This window comes from Pristis pectinata, chromosome 3, assembly GCF_009764475.1.
Source record: "Pristis pectinata isolate sPriPec2 chromosome 3, sPriPec2.1.pri, whole genome shotgun sequence".
In the NCBI taxonomy this organism is placed as follows: Eukaryota; Metazoa; Chordata; class Chondrichthyes; order Rhinopristiformes; family Pristidae; genus Pristis; species Pristis pectinata.
In genome coordinates, this window is record NC_067407.1 from 135,848,855 (window position 1) to 135,866,493 (window position 17,639).

Below are 17,639 nucleotides of genomic sequence, written 5' to 3' on the forward strand. Positions count from 1 at the left end.
CATGCCCTCTTGTCTTGAGCATTGGTGCCCTGGGAAGGAGGCGCTGACTGTCTACTCTATCTATTCCTCTCAATATTTTATGTACCTCTATCATGTCTCCTCTCATCCTTCTCCTTTCCAGTGAATAAAGCCCTAGCACCTTAAGCCTCTCGTCATATTCCATACTCTCTAATCCAGGCAGGATCCTAGTAAATCTCCACTGCACCCTCTCCAACACCTCCACATCCTTCCTATAATGCGGCGACCAGAACTGAACACAGTACTCTAAGTGTGGTCTAACTAGAGTTTTGTAAAGCTGCATCATCACTTCGTGGCTCTTAAACTCAATCCCACGATTTATGAAAGCTAACATCCCATTGGCCTTCTTAACTGCTCCATCCACCTGTGAGGCAACTTTCAGTGAACTGTGAATATGAACCCCCAGATCCCTCTGCTCCTCTACACTGCCAAGTACCTTGCCATTGACCCTGTACTCTGCCCTGGAGTTTGTCCTTCCAAAGTGTACCACCTCACTAACCCAGCCTTCCACCCCCTCATCTAAGTCATCTATAAGTATCACAAAAAGTAGAGGTCCCAGAACCGATCCCTGCGGGACACCACTAGTCACTGCCCTCCAATCTGAGGGCACTCCTTCCACCACAACCCTCTGCTTTCTACAGGCAAGCTAATTCCTAATCCACACAGCCAAGCTTCCCTGGATCCCTTGGCCTCTGACCTTCTGAAGAAGCCTACCACGAGGAACCTTATCAAACGCCTTACTAAAATCCATATAGACCACATCCACCACACCACCCTCATCAATCTTCCTCGTCACCTCCTCAAAGAACTCTGTTAGGCTTGTGAGGCAAGATCTTCCCTTCACAAAGCCATGCTGGCTGTCCCTAATCAGTCCATGATTCTCTAGGTGTTCATAGATCCTATCCCTTAGAATCCTTTCTAACAGCTTACCCACCACAGACGTGAGACTCACGGGTCTGTAATTCCCTGGACTATCCCTACTACTTTTTTTGAACAAGGGGACAACATTCGCCACCCTCCAGTCCTCCGGCACCATCCCCGTGGACAACGAGGACTCAAAGATCCTTACCAGCGGTTCAACAATCTCCTCCCTCGCCTCTCGAAGCAGCCTGGGGAAAATCCCGTCAGGCCCCAGAGATTTATCTGTCTTAATATTATTTAACAACTTCAACACATCCTCTCTCTTGATATCTACAACCTCGAGAACCTTACCCTTACCAGCACTCCCCTTCCGTGTCATCAAGACCCCTCTCCTTGGTGAATACCGAAGTATTCATTGAGAACTTCTCCCACTTCCGCCGCCTCCAGGCAAATTCTCCCACCTTTGTCTTTAATCAGACCTACCTTTACCCTAGCCATCCTCCTACCCTTCACGTACGTGAAAAAGGCCTTGGGATTTTCCTTAACCCTACTAGCCACAACGCCTTTTCATGTCCCCTTCTAGCTCTCCTCAGTCCTTTCTTAAGTTCCTTCCTCGCTACTCTATATTCCTCACGGGCCCTGTCTGAACCTTGCTGCTTATACCTAATGTACGCAACCTTCTTCTCCCTAACAAGTCGTTCCACCTCTCTCGTCACCCACGGTTCCTTCACCCTGCCATTCCTTCTCTGCCTCACCGGGACATATTTATCCCTAACATCCTGCATAAGATCCCTGAACATCGACCACATCTCCATGGTACATTTCCCTTCAAGAAGGACATCCCAATTTACACTCCTAAGTTCTCTCCTTATAGCCTCATAGTTCGCCCTTCCCCAATTGAAAAACCTCTTGTCCTCTCTGCACATGTCCCTGTCCATGACAATTTTAAAGGTTATGGAGCAATGGTCACTGTCCCCCAAATGCTCACCCACCAGTAGATCCTTCACCTGTCCCGGTTCATTTCCTAAATCTAGATCTAGCATGGCATTCCCTCTAGTCGGCCTGTCAACATACTGCGTCAGGAATCCCTCCTGGACACATTTAACAAATTCCATCTCATCTAAACCTTTGGCACTAAGCAGGTTCCAGTCTATATTTGGGAAGTTGAAGTCTCCCATTATAACAACCCTGTTATTTTTGCTTCTCTCCAAACACTGCCTGCCAATCTGCTCCTCTATACCTCTACTGCTACCGGGGGGCCTATAGAATACTCCTAGTAGAGTAACTGCTCCTTTCTTGTTCCTTAATTCCACCCATACGGACTCTAGAGATGATCCTTCTACAACATCCATCCTTTCCACAGCCGTAACAGTGTCCCTGACCAGTATCGCCACCCCTCCTCCTCTTCTCCCCTCTTCCCTATCCCTCTTAAAACACCGAAAACCAGGAATATTCAATATCCAGTCCTGCCCTGACGTCAGCCACGTCTCAGTAATAGCCACAATATCATAGTCCCCCATACTTATCCAAGCCCTCAGTTCATCTCCCTTATTCCTGACACTTCTTGCATTTAAGTAAACACACTTCAGTCCATCTACCTTACTACTTTTATAGCCTGTATTCTGCTTCTCCTTCCCTAAGGCCTCTCTACCTGTTTGATCTAACTTTCCCCCATCCCCTTCTTCCTCTGACCTACTCCTCCGGTTCCCTTCCCCCTCACAAACTAGTTTAAACCGTCCTGTACCACCCTAGCAAATCTCGCCGCAAGGATATTGGCCCCCTTCTGGTCCGGGTGTAACCCGTCCTCTCTGTACAGCTCCCACCTTCCCGAGAAGAGATCCCAATGATCCAGAAATCTAAAACCCTCCCTCCTGCACCAACTTCTCAGCCACGCATTTATCTGCCACCTCCTCCTTCACTATCGCATGGCACCGGCAGCAATCCCGAGATTGCTACCCTTGAGGTCCTGTTCCTCAATTTTCTGCCTAGCTCCCTGAACTCACTCTTCAGGACCTCATCCCCCTTCCTACCTATGTCGTTGGTGCCAACATGGACCACAACTTCTGGCAGCTCTCCCTCCCGCTCAAGAATCCTGTGGACCCGATCAGTGACATCCCGGACCCTGGCATGTGGGAGGCAACATACCATCCGGGATTCATGCTCACTGCCACAGAACCTCCTGTCTGTTTCCCTGACTATCGAGTCCCCTATCACTACATGTCTCTTTCCCACCCTTCCCTTCTGAGCAGCAGTACCAGTCCCAGTGCCAGAGACCTGGTAACTGCAGCTAGGCCCCTGCATCCCCCTCAACAGCCTCCAAGACGGAAAACCTGTTACTGAGGGGAACAGCCTCCCGGGTTCCTTCTCTGTCTGCCTGTCTGACTTCTTCTTCCTCTTCCCTCCCCTGACCGTCACCATTCTATCTGCATCCTGAACCTCAGATGTACCTGCTCTAAGGGGGGTGACTGCCACCTGATGGACCGTGTCTACATAACTCTCTCCTTCCCTTATGCTGCGCAGTGTTTGTAGCTGCGACTCCAGCTCATCAACTCTGAGCCGAAGTTCGTCCAGCCTCAAGCACTTACTGCAGATGTGGCCATCGTGGACCGCAGCAAGGTCCACGAGTTTCCACATCAAACAGCTGCAGCATATGACCATGTCCTCCATCTGACTACCTTTCTTTTTTCCCTAGTTAATCCCACCTACAAATCTATAATAGACAACAGGTAAACCTTACCTTTAACTACTTACCAGCTACTTACCCTCCTTGCCCCTTCACGCTGAAGCCCCTTGAGCCAAAGCCCGACCACTCAGCTGCCTCTCACTCTGCTGCCTGCTCTGACGCTGCCCGATCTACAGGCTGTTTGCTTTTTAAGCTGCCCGCGCTGCGCCTGCGCAGTCCAGCCCCCACTCGACTAGTTAGAAAAAAAACTTTTAAAACACTTACTAAAGAAAGTTATAAAAATCTAACCCTTGCACTTAAAACCCTAACAAAAACTAACCCTTACACTTAAAACCCTAATAAAAGTGATAAACAGAAAAATCTTAGCTGCTCAGTAGTCCTCTGAACCGAAGCCCTCGAGTTCTCCGAAGTTTTTTCCTCTCCTTTTTAGGAACTCGAATGTACAGAAGGATCTTGGGTCCAAGCCTATGGTTGCCTGAAAGTGGCAACACATGTAGATAAGGTGGTGAAGAAGGCGTACAGCATACTTGCTGTCATTGGTCGGGCCATTGAGTATACGAGTCAGGAAGTCATGTTGCAGATGTATAAAACTTTGGTTGGGCCGCAGTTGGAGTATTGTGTGCATTTCTGGTCACCCCATTACAGGAAGGATTTCGAGGCTTTGGAGAGGGTGCAGAAGAGGTTCACCAAGATGCTGCCTGGATTAGAGAGTATGAGCTATAAGGAGAAGTTGGATGAACTTGGGTTGCTTTCTCTGGAGTGTAGGAGGCTGAGAGGAGACCTGACAGAAATTTATAAAATTCTGAGAGGCACAGACGGGGTAGGCAGTCAGAATCTTTTTTCCCAGGGTAGAAATGTCAAGTACTAGAGGACATAGCTTTAAGGCGAGAGGGGGAAAGTTTAAAGGAGATGTGTGGGGCAAGTTTTTTTTTTACACAGTTTTATGGTGGGTGCCTGCAACGGGCTGCCAGGGGAGGTGGTGGAAGCAGACACGATAGTGGTGTTTAAGAGGCATTTAGACAGACCCATGAACATGAAGGGAATGGAGGGATGTGGATCCTTGCAGGCAGATGGGATTAGGTTCATTTGGCATCATGGTTGGCAGAGATATCATGGCCGAAAGGTACATGTGACAATAATAAACCAATACCAATCTCCATTTATAACATGGGATTCAATGGGAAAAGGGGTTTTATGTTCTATATCCAGATTTTGTTACCGATTTTAAAATGCAAACCCCCTTTTCCCATTGAATCCCATGTTATAAATGGAGATTGGTATTGGTTTATTATTGTCACATGTACTGAGGTACAGTGAAAAACTTGTCTTGCATACCGTTCGTACAGGTCAATTCATTACACAGTGCATTGAGGTAGTACAGAGTAAAACAATACAGAGTACAGAATAAATTTGTAACAGTTACAGAGAAAGTGCAGTGAAGGCAGACAATAAGGTGCAAGGCCATAACGAGGTAGATTGTGAGGTCAAGAGTCCATCTTATCATACTAGGGGACAGTTCAATTGACATAACAGCGGGATAGAAGCTGTCCTTGAGCCTGGTGGCATGTGCTTTCAGGCTTTTGTATCTTCAGCCCAATGGGAGAGGGGAGAACAGAGAATATCCGGGGTGGGTGGGGTCTTTGATTTTGCTGGGCATCTTTGAGGTGAATTCCTTTGGGAAGTTTTTCTCTCGGCAATAATACCTTGCTGGATGCACAGTCGATAAGCAAGGGAATTCTGATTGTATTGTGGGCAGAAGAGAAAGGGTTGTTTTAATTAGCTGGAATTGGATGTTACATTGTTTGATAAAGTATCATTGTACAAGTACCAATAGAAGAGATTGCCTTGTCAGTTTCCAAAGCAAATCCCTCAAGTGGCGTCCCACTGTGAACCAGCACACTGCAATCATTGTCACTGGTAAACTAGTCCAGTTCTCTTTATACATTTTGTGTTTACTTTTTTTCTCATAGATTCCCTAAGAACAAATCTTTATTCCGTATCTCAGATTTTTTGGTAGTGATTTGTGAATTTCATATGGGCAAATCTACATCACCCAAACTGCCATAATGCAGGGGATACCCTGTAGTGGTCACCTTCCCCCGAAGGTCAAAGATATTTCTCCAGGCCACTGTGAAGTTGCCTCCCACTGTGGTGAAGCAGAGTGGGTGATGTGATTTTCACAACCCCTGCACCTTTGCTACACGGTGTAAGTGGAGCAGATGATGGTTGCCGTCTGCTTCGGCCCTTCTCCCATGGGATAGAGACCGACTTCCTCACTAACTCTCCAGTGCTCATTCTCACCCACTGTGACGCAGCCACAGTACCCCCTCATGTTCAAATCCTTCACTCAGAATTAGGTTTTCAGCACCAGGGAAGTCTGGTAACACAGTCCCAATTTTGCAATTTAAGGAGTATTTTTGACACATTCTTGCAATAGTGTGGTCACTATTAGGAACAGCCATTCTGTACACAGCAAGAACTCATAAAAATATCTTGTGACCAGATTATCCGTCGGAGTTCATAGTCAATTGGAGGATAAATGTTGAGCAGCTCCCTCCAAAACTGTGCCATGAAATCATTCACCTCCACATACAGAGGAAGATGAGACCTCAGTATAACGTGCCTTTGGAAAGATTGCACCTCCAACAGTGCATCACTCCCTCGGAGAGTTGGTTTAGATATTGGACCCAAATCTCCATCGTGGGACTTGAAACTGAAAGGCAGTGTTACCGCCGAGCTTCACACCACCTACTAGAAACACATTGCACTTCATCCCCAAAAGGCGTTTGCATTGAAGTCAATGCAACTGAATCTTGGAAAGAAGGGAACAGACTGCAGACATTTTGTGACCTAGGAGGAATTTCTGAGAAAACTTTTCCCCATTCTGATGCTAGGTTATAAACCTGCAACATTGACCCTTCTTATTGCTTCACAGGGAGTACAATGGTTAGATTCTCACCCAGATTTGTAACCACAGCACCCCTCCTCACCTAGATTGGTTGCCAGCTCTTGCTCCACTCCTTCCCCTCACCTCTTTCTACCAGCTATACCCCCTCTATCTTTCAGACCAGATGAAGGGTCTCAACCCAAAGCATCGACTGTCCATTTCCCTCCACAGATGCTGCCTGACCCGCTGAGTTCCTCCAACTTCTTGTTTTTTGTGGGTCCAGATTCCAGCATCTGCAGACTGTTACGTCTCCAGTGGTTATATTACTGGACCACTAACCCAGGCATCTGGGCCGTTAGATCCAGAGACATGAGTTTGAATCCCATCCTGGGAGCTGAGGGAGTATTTTTAGATAAATTTCTTTATTAGTCACATGTACATCGAAACACACAGTGAGATGCATCTTTTTGCGTAGAGTGTTCTGGGGGGCAGCCCGCAAGTGTCGCCATGTTTCTGGCGCCAACATAGCACGCCCGCAACTTCCTAACCCGAACGTCTTTGGAATGTGGGAAGAAACCGGAGGAGACCCATGCAGACACACTGGGAGAACGTACAAACTCCTCACAGACAGCGGTGGGAATTGAACCCACATCGCTGTTTAAATTAATGTAATTGAATTTTTAAAATATATAAAGATTATAAACAGTAGGCTCAGTACTGGTAACTGTGGATTGTTACCTGGTTCAGTCATGCCCTTGAAGGAGGGAAATCTGCTAAGGACTGGCCTGGCCGATATGTAACTCCTGACCCACTGGTGTGATTGACTCATATCTGCCCCCTCAATTCAACAGGGAGACAGAGATGGGCAATAAACACTGACGTTGTATCCTGTGAAGGAATAAAAATGATGCTGTCAAGCGCACTGAGAGCTTCCTGCTTTCTGAAAATCAAAATACCGCAGATGTTGGAAATCTGAAATAAAAACATAGTTATAATACTCAGTGGGTTAGGCAGCGTCTGTGGAGGGAGAAACAGTCAATGCTTAAGGGTCAAAGACATTTCCCTGCCGAATCTCCTTCCAACTTATAAAATCATGAGAGGCATAGATAGGGCAGACAGCCAGAATCTTTCTCCCAGGGTAGACGTGTCAAACACTGAAGGACATGCATTTAAGGTGAGAGGGGGAAAGTTTCAGGGAGGTGTGCAGGCCAAGTTTTTTTTACACAGAGAGCGGTGGGTGCCTGGAACAGGCTGCCAAGGGTGGTGGTGGAAGCAGATACAATTGTGGTGTTTAAGAGGCTGTTCGACATATGGACATGCAGGGAACGGAGGGATGTGACTCTCACCAACTTTTATCGATGCACCTTAGAAAGCATCCTATCTGGATGCATCATGGCTTGGTACGGCAGCTGCTCTGCCCAGGACCACAAGAAACTGCAGAGAGTTGTGGACACAGCTCAGCGCATCATGGACACCAGCCTCCCCTCCTTCAGAGTCTCGTTGTCTTGGTGTAGCAGCCAGCATAATCAAAGACCCCACCCACCCGGGACATTCTCTCTTCTCTCCTCTTCCATTGGGTAGAAGATACAGGAGCCTGAGGGCACGTACCACCAGACTTAAGGACAACTTCTACCCCACTGTGATAAGACTATTGAACGGTTCCCTTAAGCAATGAGATGGACTCTGACCTCACGATCTACCTTGTTGTGACCTTGCACCTTATTGCACTGCACTTTCTCTGTAGCTGTGACACTTTACTCTGTACTGTTATTGTTTTTACCTGTACTACCTGAATGCACTCTGTACTAACTCAATGTAATTGCACTGTGTAAGGAATTGACCTGTACGATTGATTTGTAAGACAAGCTTTTCACTGTACCACGGTACAAGTGACAATAATAAACCAATACCAATACCAATACCAATACGTGAAGGCAGAAGAGATGTAGTTTAATTCAGCATCGTGTTCGGCACAGACATGGTGGGCCGAAGGGCCCGTTCCTGTGCTGCACTGTTCCATGTCCTCTGTTCGATGATTTTCTTTCACTTTTAGGAACTTCAGTATAGCAAAGGAAAGGTGAATGAGATTCCCTGGCGAATGTGGTGTGCTGTGATGTAGAGGGAACAATATCATTGGCAGAAGAGGAAAAACTGCCGAAAGCCATGGCAAGATCAGTGCAGGAGGGGCACGGGATCCCAGGAGACTATCCAAGCTGGGACCCTGCTCCAGCACTCCGTTAGAACATGGCCAAAGCAAAGGACAAGAAGGACCTTCCTGCACCACACCTCCTTCCTTGGGACATCGGGACATCCCGAAGAGCTTCACAGTTTTTCGAGTGCGGTCACTACTGCAATTTAGAGAATGCAGTCACCAACTGGCACATACCAAGCTCCCACTAACAGCAATGTGTCGTCGGGATTGTAGGTTAAACTAGGCCACATAGACTTGGGTTACTTGGCAGACGGGCGAAGGAAAGTAGTGGAAAAAAGGTGGAGAGGTTTTGGAATTCACTGATTGAAAGGGAGGCAGAACCGCTCACAACATGTAAACCATACACTTGAAAGCAGTAAACTGCAGGGCTACAGACTGAGGGCTGGGAAGTGGGAGTAAACTGTTATCCAGCAGGGCTATGATGGGCTGAATGGCCTCCTCCTGGGCAGTAAATTCTACTGGGGCAGGCACGGTAGTGTAGTGGTTAGTATAACACTTTACATTGCCAGCAACCCGGGTTCAATTCCTGCCGCTGTCTGTAAGGAGTTTGTACGTTCTCCCCGTGTCTGCGTGAGTTTCCTCCGGGTGCTCCGGTTTCCTCCCACATTCCAAAGACGTACGGGTTAGGAAGTTGTGGGCGTGCTACGTTGGCACCGGAAGTGTGGCGACACTTGTGGGCTGCCCCCAGAACACTCTACGCAAAAAGATGTATTTCACTGTGTGTTTCGATGTACATGTGACTAATAAGGAAACCTTATCTTATCTTAATGTAACCAGTTTTGTGTTTTAGTGATGTTGATTGAGGGGAAAATGTGGGGACAGAACAATGGGGAGTATTTTGGTATGGCTTTGTCTTAACACCTCACTCCAGAGACAAATCTTGATTTCCTTGCCCAGCAGAAACAGCCCTGACCATTACGCTGCATTGGATCCAGGTATGATCCTAACCTCTGGTTCTGTCTGTGTGGAGTTTGCATTGTTGTCTCTGCAACCACGTGGGTTTCCTCCGAGTGCTCCAGTTTCCTCCCACATCCCAAAGATGTGATGGCAGGTAGGTTAATTGGTTACTGTAAGTTACTTCTAGTGTTGGTGGGAGAGAGAAGAATCAGGGTGGGGGTTGCTGGGCATGTGACAGGATGTGACTGGTCGCTGCATCACAGGAAGGATGTGGAGGCTTTGGAGAGTGTGCAGAAGAGTTTCACCAGGATGCTGCCTGGATTAAAGAGTATGAGCTAATAGGAAAGTTTAGCCAAACTTGTTTTTTTACTGGAGTGTCAGAGGCTGAGGGGAGACCTGATAGAAGTTTATAAAATTACGAGAGGCATAGATAGGGTAGACACTCAGAATCCTTTTCCCAGGGTAGAAATGTCAACTATTAGAGGACATGCATTTAAGGTCAGAAGGGGAAAGTTTAAGGGAGATGTGTGGGGCAAGTTTTTTTACACAGAGAGCGGTGGGTGCCTGGAACAGGCTGCCAGGGGTGGTGGTGGAAGCAGATACGATAGTGGTGTTTAAGAGGCTTTTAGACAGACACATGAATGTGCAGGGAGTGGAGGGAGATGGACCACGTGCAGGCAGAAGGGATTTAGTTTAATTTGGCATCATGTTCAGTGCAGACATTGTGGGCGGAAGGGCCTGTTCCTGTGCTGTACTGTTCTGTGTTCTAAGTAGGTGGCAGGGAAATAAGTGGGGGAATGGGATTATGGGATTGCTCTGAGGGGCAACATAGATGAGGAGCGAATGGCCTCGTTTTATGTCGTAAGAAAACAAAATGAGTTTGAGGTCAGTACTATCAATCAGGGTTAGTGAAAAATTCCACCCTCAGTGAAATGATTTAAAATGATTCCGAAAATTCCTTAAACATCTTGGCTTTCCTTTAATTTGAAATTTGCCATTTTATTACCTTAGTTTTAACTTTGGTGCCTGAAAATCTTTTAAAAAACTGCAAAATCTTAGTTAAATACTTTTAAGTAAAGGAACTTTCAAGTACATTTTCATTTACACATCATCTCTTCAAAATGTCTCCAGTAGTTTACCGAACGAATAAGTTGCGCGCAGAAAAAATTAAATAGGTATCGGCTTTGTGAGTTAAGTAATCTCTTAATAATTTTATGTTTTCTATAATGAAACATCTTGAATAAAATAAAGGCAACGTCTTGCTCTCTCTCATTATGTGGGTCACTGATTGCAAAATAGACACTTCAGTTAAAATAAGCCGAGCCTTCAATACCTGTTACCCTGGTTTAACTGCCTCAGGGATGAAGTGAAATGTAGAAGTAGAATCAGATTTATTATCACTGACTTAATATGACATGAAATTATATGATGCATATCTGCCCCTCCTGAAAATTGGAGCCCTGCCCTCTTTACATCTACGGATCTCAGTTCTTCTTACATCAGTGACTCAGCCTCCGCTGGAGTTACTGAGGGAGTGTCTGCAGCTAATGTCGATATTTATGGGAAGATTGGCAATGGCAGCGCTTATTGTCTGTTAGTGAACAGGCCCTTCAACCCAACTGTCCAAGATTCCCACCGAAGCTAGTCCCACTTACCCGCGTTTGGCCTGTATCCCTCTGAACCTTTCCTATCCATGTACCTGTCCAAGTGTCTTAAACATTCTTATTGCACCCACCTCTACCACTTCCTCTGGCAGCTCGTTGCCTTCAGCCTGAGGGGAACACAGTCAATCCCATTGCTGTGGCTCTGAAGTCAGTGCAGCTCACAAATTTAGGGTTTCATCCTGACCTCTGGCATTGTTCATGTGGAATTTGCACGTTTTCCCTGTGACCGTGTGGGTTTGTGCCGGATGATCCGGTTTCTGCCCACATCCCAAAATACTCATAGGTTAGAACACAGAAGAGTACAGCACAGGAACAGGCCCTTTGGCCCATAATGTCTGCACTGAACATGATGCCAAATTAAACTAAATCTCTTCTGCCTGGACATGATTATACACAGAGCGTATTCTGCCTGGAGGTCAGTGACCAGTGGTGTTCCTCAGGGATCTGTTCTAGGACCCCCGCTCTTTGTGATTTTTATAAATGACTTGGATAAGGATGTGGAAGGGTGGGTTAGGAAGTTTGCTGATGACACAAAGGTTGCTGATGTTGTGGATAGTGTAGAAAGTTGCTGTAGGTTACAACAGGACATTGATAGGATGCAGAACTGGGCTGAGAAGTGGCAGATGGAGTTCAACCTGGAAAAGTGTGAAGTGATACTCTTTGAGAGATTGAATTTGAAGGCAGAATACAAGGTTAGTGGCAGGACTTTTAGCAGTGTGGAGGAACAGAGGGATCTTGGGGTCCGCGTCCATCGATCCCTCAAGGTTGCCGCGCAGGTCGATAGGGTTGTTAAGAAAGCGTATGGTGTGTTGGCCTTCATTAGTCGGGGTATTGAGTTCAAGAGCTGTGAGGTAAAGTTGCAGCTCTATAGAACTCTGGTCAGACCACACTTGGAGTATTGTGTTCAGTGCTGGTTGCCTCATTATAGGAAGGATGTGGAAGCTTTAGAGATGGTGCAGAGGAGACTTATCAGGATGCTGCCTGGATTGGAGAGCATGTCTTATGAGGGTAGGTTGAGTGAGCTAGGGCTTTTCTCTTTGGAGAGAAGGAGGATGAGAGGTGATTTGATAGAGGTGTACAAGATGATAAGAGGCATAGATCGAGTGGACAGTCAGAGACTTCTTCCCAGGGCGAAAATGGCTAACATGAGGGGACATCATTTTAAGGTGATTAGAGGAAGGTATAAGGGAGATGTCAGAGGTAAATATTTTACACAGAAAGTGGTGGGTGCACGGAATGCACTGTCGGCAGAGGTTGTGGGGGCAGATACATCAGGGACATTTAAGAGACATTTGGATAGACACACGAATGACACAGAAATGGAGGGCTATGTGGGAGGAAAGGGTTAGATAGATATTAGAGCAGGTTAAAATGTCGGCACAACATTGTGGGCTGAAGGGCCTGTACCGCACTGTAATGTTCTATGTTCTTTGATCCATCCCAACCACCCACCACACACTTTGTAAAAACAAATTGCCCCTCACATCTCCTTTGAACTTTCCCCCTCTTTCCTTAAATGCATGCCCTCTAATACTTGACATTTCTATCCTGGGGAAAAGATTCTGACTGTCTACCATATCTACGCCTCTCATAATTTTATAAACTTCTATCAGGTCTCCCCTCAGCCTCCAATGCTCCAGAGAAAGCAATCCAAGTTTATTCAACCTCTCCTCATAGCTCATACCCTCCAATCCAGACAACATCCTGGTAAACTTCTTCTGCACCATCTCCAAAGCCTTCACATGCTACCTGTAATGGGGCGACCAGAACCGCACACAATACTCCAAGTGCGGCATAACCAAAGTTTTATTTAAGGTCCTGGGTTGGATCCTGATCTCCGGTGTGGAGTTTGCACGTTCTCCCTGTGACCGCGTGGGTTTTCTCTGGGTTCTCCAGTTTCCTCCCGCATCCCAGAAAATGCGCATAGGCTAAATGGCTGCTGCAAATTACCCCTAGTGTCAGTAAGAGGCAGAAGAATCAGAGGAGTGTTATTGGGCTTGTATGAGAGAGAATACTCTACAGGAGTTCAGGGAGAGAAGGAGAAGGGAACGGGACATGCCTGCTGAGATCTGACTGAGCATTTTCTTTGTACGAGGCCAGGTAAGGACAGCATATTACCCTCCCTGAAGGACATCAGTGAACCGGATGGGTTTTTAACAACTAACAGCAGTTCCACATTGACTGCTACTATTTACTGAATTACTATTTATGGATTTATTATTATTTATGAATTACTAGATAGTTACTGAGTGATTAGAGTTTTCCAGCTGCCGGGGTGGGATTTGAACTTATGTTTCTGAATCAATGGTCTGGAACTCTGGCCTCTGGTTCAGTCACTTAACCACTACACTACTGCATCTGTGTACCTTGTTAGGTCACACCCCGTGCAGGCTGACTGGTAATAAATGGAGCTTTCTTTAATTTCAGTCCCACAATAATGATACACTGTAAACAGAAGAACAAATCCTTATCACATCCCTGCATAGTACCATCTGTGTGTTAAACTACACACAGCTCAATCTCCCTGGGCTGCATTCAGAGTGTACACTCCATATGTGGAAACAGATTGTTGACCCCACGTTCAATAACTCTGTGCAGGAACTGTACTGTGGACAAAATTAAATCATTTCAGGCTTGTTTTTCCTGGAGCGAAGCATGTTGAAGTGTGACTTGTTAGAAGTATACGATTATGAGAGACATAGGTAGAGTAGATGGTCAAAATCTTTTTCTCCCATGGTAAAACAGTATCAAAAACAAGAGGGCATGGGTTTAAGGTGAGAGGAAGGAGTTTTAAAGGGGATCTGAGGGGTCAGTTTTTTTTATAGAGAGTGGCTGATATCTGGAGCAACAAACAATCTGCTGGAGGAACCCAGCGTGTCGAGCAGCGTCTGTGTGTGTGTGGGGGGGGGGGGGGGGGGGGGGGGAGGAAGGGGAGGAATTGACGACGTGTCAGGTCGAAACCCTGCATCAGGATATCTGGGAATCGCTGTCGGAGGAGGAGGTGGAATCTGATCCAGTCACCACTTTTAAGAGGCATTTTGGCAAACACAAATAGACGAGGCACAGAAGGACACGGTCCTAATTCGGAGCAAACGGGATGGGCAAAATAGGTCAGCACAGACATGGTGGGTGGAAAGGCCAGTTCCTGTGCTGGACAACTCACTCACTATGCCTCTATAACATAATAGGTATTGGTATTGGTTTATTATTGTCACTTGTACCGAGGTACAGTGAAAAACTTGTCTTGCACACCGATCGTACAGGTCAATTCATTACACAGTGCAGTTACATTGAGTTAGTACAGAGTGCATTAATAGAAACAGAAACATACCTCTCATCCAATTCTGGTCGCCCCATTACAGGAAGGATGTGGAGGCTTTGGAGAGGGTGCAGAAGAGGTTCACCAGGATGCTGCCTGGATTAGAGGGCATGTGTTATAAGGAGAGGTTGGACAAACTTGGGTTGTTTTCTCCGGAGCGGCAGAGGCTGAGGGGAGACCTGATAGAAAATTATGGGAGGCATAGATAGAGCAGGCAGCCGGTATCTTTTTCCCAGGGTCAAAATGCCTAATACTAGAGGGCATGCATTCAAGGTGAAAGGTGGTAAGTTTAAAAGAGATGTACGGGGCAAGTTTTTTTTACACAAAGGGTGGTGGGTGCCTGGAATGCGCTGCCAGGGGTGGTGGTGGAGGCAGATACGATAGAGGCAATTAAGAGGCTCTTAGATAGGCACATGAATGTGCAGAGAACGGAGGGAGATGGACAGAAGGGATTAGTTTATTTAGGCATTTAATGACTAGTTTAATTAGCTCAGCACAACATGGTGGGCTGAAGGGCCTGTTCCTGTGCTGTACTGTTCTATGTTCTACGTTCTATGTAAGTGCTTCCTCCAGTTGCAGCATCACCACAGATGAGAGGTCAAAAGAGGCTCCTGTCAGATTATTGTAAATTAGGAAGGCACGGGGCAGATATCTGACTGGAATGAGCTTCATTCTAGTTCTTAGTGGTGATAGTCTCCCTCTGCAGTTTCTCAGCTTCTTCTGTTATCTAACTGCCTCCGTAAGACCATGTGCTATGGGAGCAGAATTAGGCCATTTGGCTCATCGAGTCTGCTCTGCCATTCAACTATGTCTGATTTCTCTTTCTCAACCCATTCTCCCTCCTTCTCCCCGTAACCCTTAACCCCCCTGACCAATCAAGAACCTATCAACCTCTGCCTTAAGTACGCCCCATGGCTTGTCCTCATCTGCCCACCGTGGCAACGAATTCCACAGATTCACCGCCCTCTGGCTGAAGAAATCCCTCCTCATCTCAGCTCTAAAGGAACACCCCTTTATTCTGAGATTGTGCCCTCAGATCCTAGACTCTCCTATAGAAATTTGGCATGTCCCCTTTGACCCATCACCAGTTTTTATTGATGCACCGTAGAAAGCATCCTACCTGGATGCATCATGGCTTGGTGTGGCAACTGCTCTACCCGAGACCGCAAGAAACTACAGAGAATTGTGGACACAGCCCAGCACATCACGGAAACCAGCCTCCCCTCCATGGACTCTGTCTACACTTCTCCCTGCCTTGGTAAAGCAGCCAGCATAATCAAAGACCCCACCCACCCCGGACATTCTCTCTTCTCCCCCCTCCCATCGGGTAGAAGATACAAAAGCCTGAAAGCACGTACCACCAGGCTCAAGGACAAGATTCTACCCCACTGTTATAAGACTATTGAACGGTTCCCTAGTACGATAGGATGGACTCTTAACCTCTACCTTGTTTAGGTCTTGCACCTTATTGTCTGCCTGCGCTGCACTTTCTCTGTAACTGTAACACTTTATTCTGTATTCTGTTATTGTTTTCCCTTGTACTACCTCAATGCACTGATGTGATGAAACGATCTGTATGGATGGCATGCAAAACAAAGTTTTTCACTGTACCTCGGTATACGTGACAATAATAAACCAATTTACCAATTTAATGGAAACATCCTCTCCACATCCACTCTATCCAGGCCTTTCAGTATTCAGTAGGTTTCAGTGAGATCCTCCCTCATCCTTCTGAACTCCATCAAGTACAGGCCCAGAGACATCAAACGCTCCTCATATGTTAACCCTTTCATTTCTGGGATCATTCTTGTGAACCTCCACTGGACCCTCTCCAGGGCCAGCACATCCTTCCTTAGATCTGGATTTTGACCACTGTGCCATCCGTATCACTCACAGAATTACCATCATCTGGATGAGGCAGCAGCCCCCAAGCATGTGGTCTACCTTTCCCACGTTCATTCTGAGGGCACACCAACGGCTACTGAGTGTCTGCTCAATGTGTTGGGCTTCAGAGTAGATGAAGCTCGTTGATGCACAAGTGGGGTGGCATTGGCCAGCAGATGCACTGCCCTCTGCCAATAAGCTCATTGAGAATGGGAGCACATGTCCTGACCCGAAACGTTGACTGCCTGGCTGCCTGGCCTGCTGAGTTCCTCCAGCATCATGGTGTTTTTCACCTAGATTCCAGCATCTGCAGTCCTTTGTTTCTCTGAATAGCATTTGCATTTAACAGGCCTCAAGAAATAAAAACTTTACGATTTAAATTAATTTGCAAGCCACTGCCTTCTTAGTCTTGGCAGCTCTGCTACTGCATGATCAGCTGTCAGACCTTGAAATCATGATGAACTTGCTGGTTAATTGCTACTAAAATTAAAAGTAAATTATGAATATATGATTGTCTAATTTCTTTTACCGTTTCAGGATGGCTGACAGCTGGCCATGTGTTTCTGGTGACTTCTTGAAGGGCAAGGACACTTGATCAGATTTGGTACTCTGCAATGTACAACATGATACTGTCAGATGTCAACCTTCTCAAGAAACCCTTGCCCTTCAATGCAGTTACCTTGGAAGGGTGTAATTTAAATTCACCACACAGCATACACTGGCAGGAAAGTGTTGAACTATAAGCACAGGCTCCATAAATCTAGTCTGTTATCATGAGTATAGATGATTGAAGAATGATCGAATATTCTTTTTTTTCATTGAAGGGATCTCGGCATTGTTGCCAAGGCCGGCATTAACTGACCATCCATAATTGCTTTTGAGAAGCTGGTGGCGGTTCACCTTCTTGAACAGCTGCAGTCCTTCTGGTGAAGGTGCTCCCACAGTATAGATGAAGATACATCACGGCTTAGTACGGCAACTGCTCTGCCCAAGACCGCAAGAAATTGCAGAGAGTTGTGGACACAGCCCAGTCCATCATGCCTCCCTCCATTGACTCTGTCTATACTTCCCACTTCCTTGGAAAAGCAGCCAGCATAATCAAAGACCTCTCTCACCCTGGACATTCTCTCTTCTCCCCTCTCCAATCAGGCAGAAGATACAAAAGCCTGAGAGCACGTCTCACCAGGCTCAAGGACAGCTTCTATCCCGCTGTT

At 46.5% G+C, this 17,639-nt stretch overlaps 1 protein-coding gene across 1 annotated transcript in view; it reads right to left on the minus strand.

Moving 5' to 3' along the window:
• The window catches only part of LOC127568883 (keratinocyte-associated protein 3), a 440,350-nt gene that overhangs the window by 340,903 nt on the left and 81,808 nt on the right, over window positions 1–17,639 (minus strand). The gene's annotated exons all lie outside the window — the stretch shown is intronic.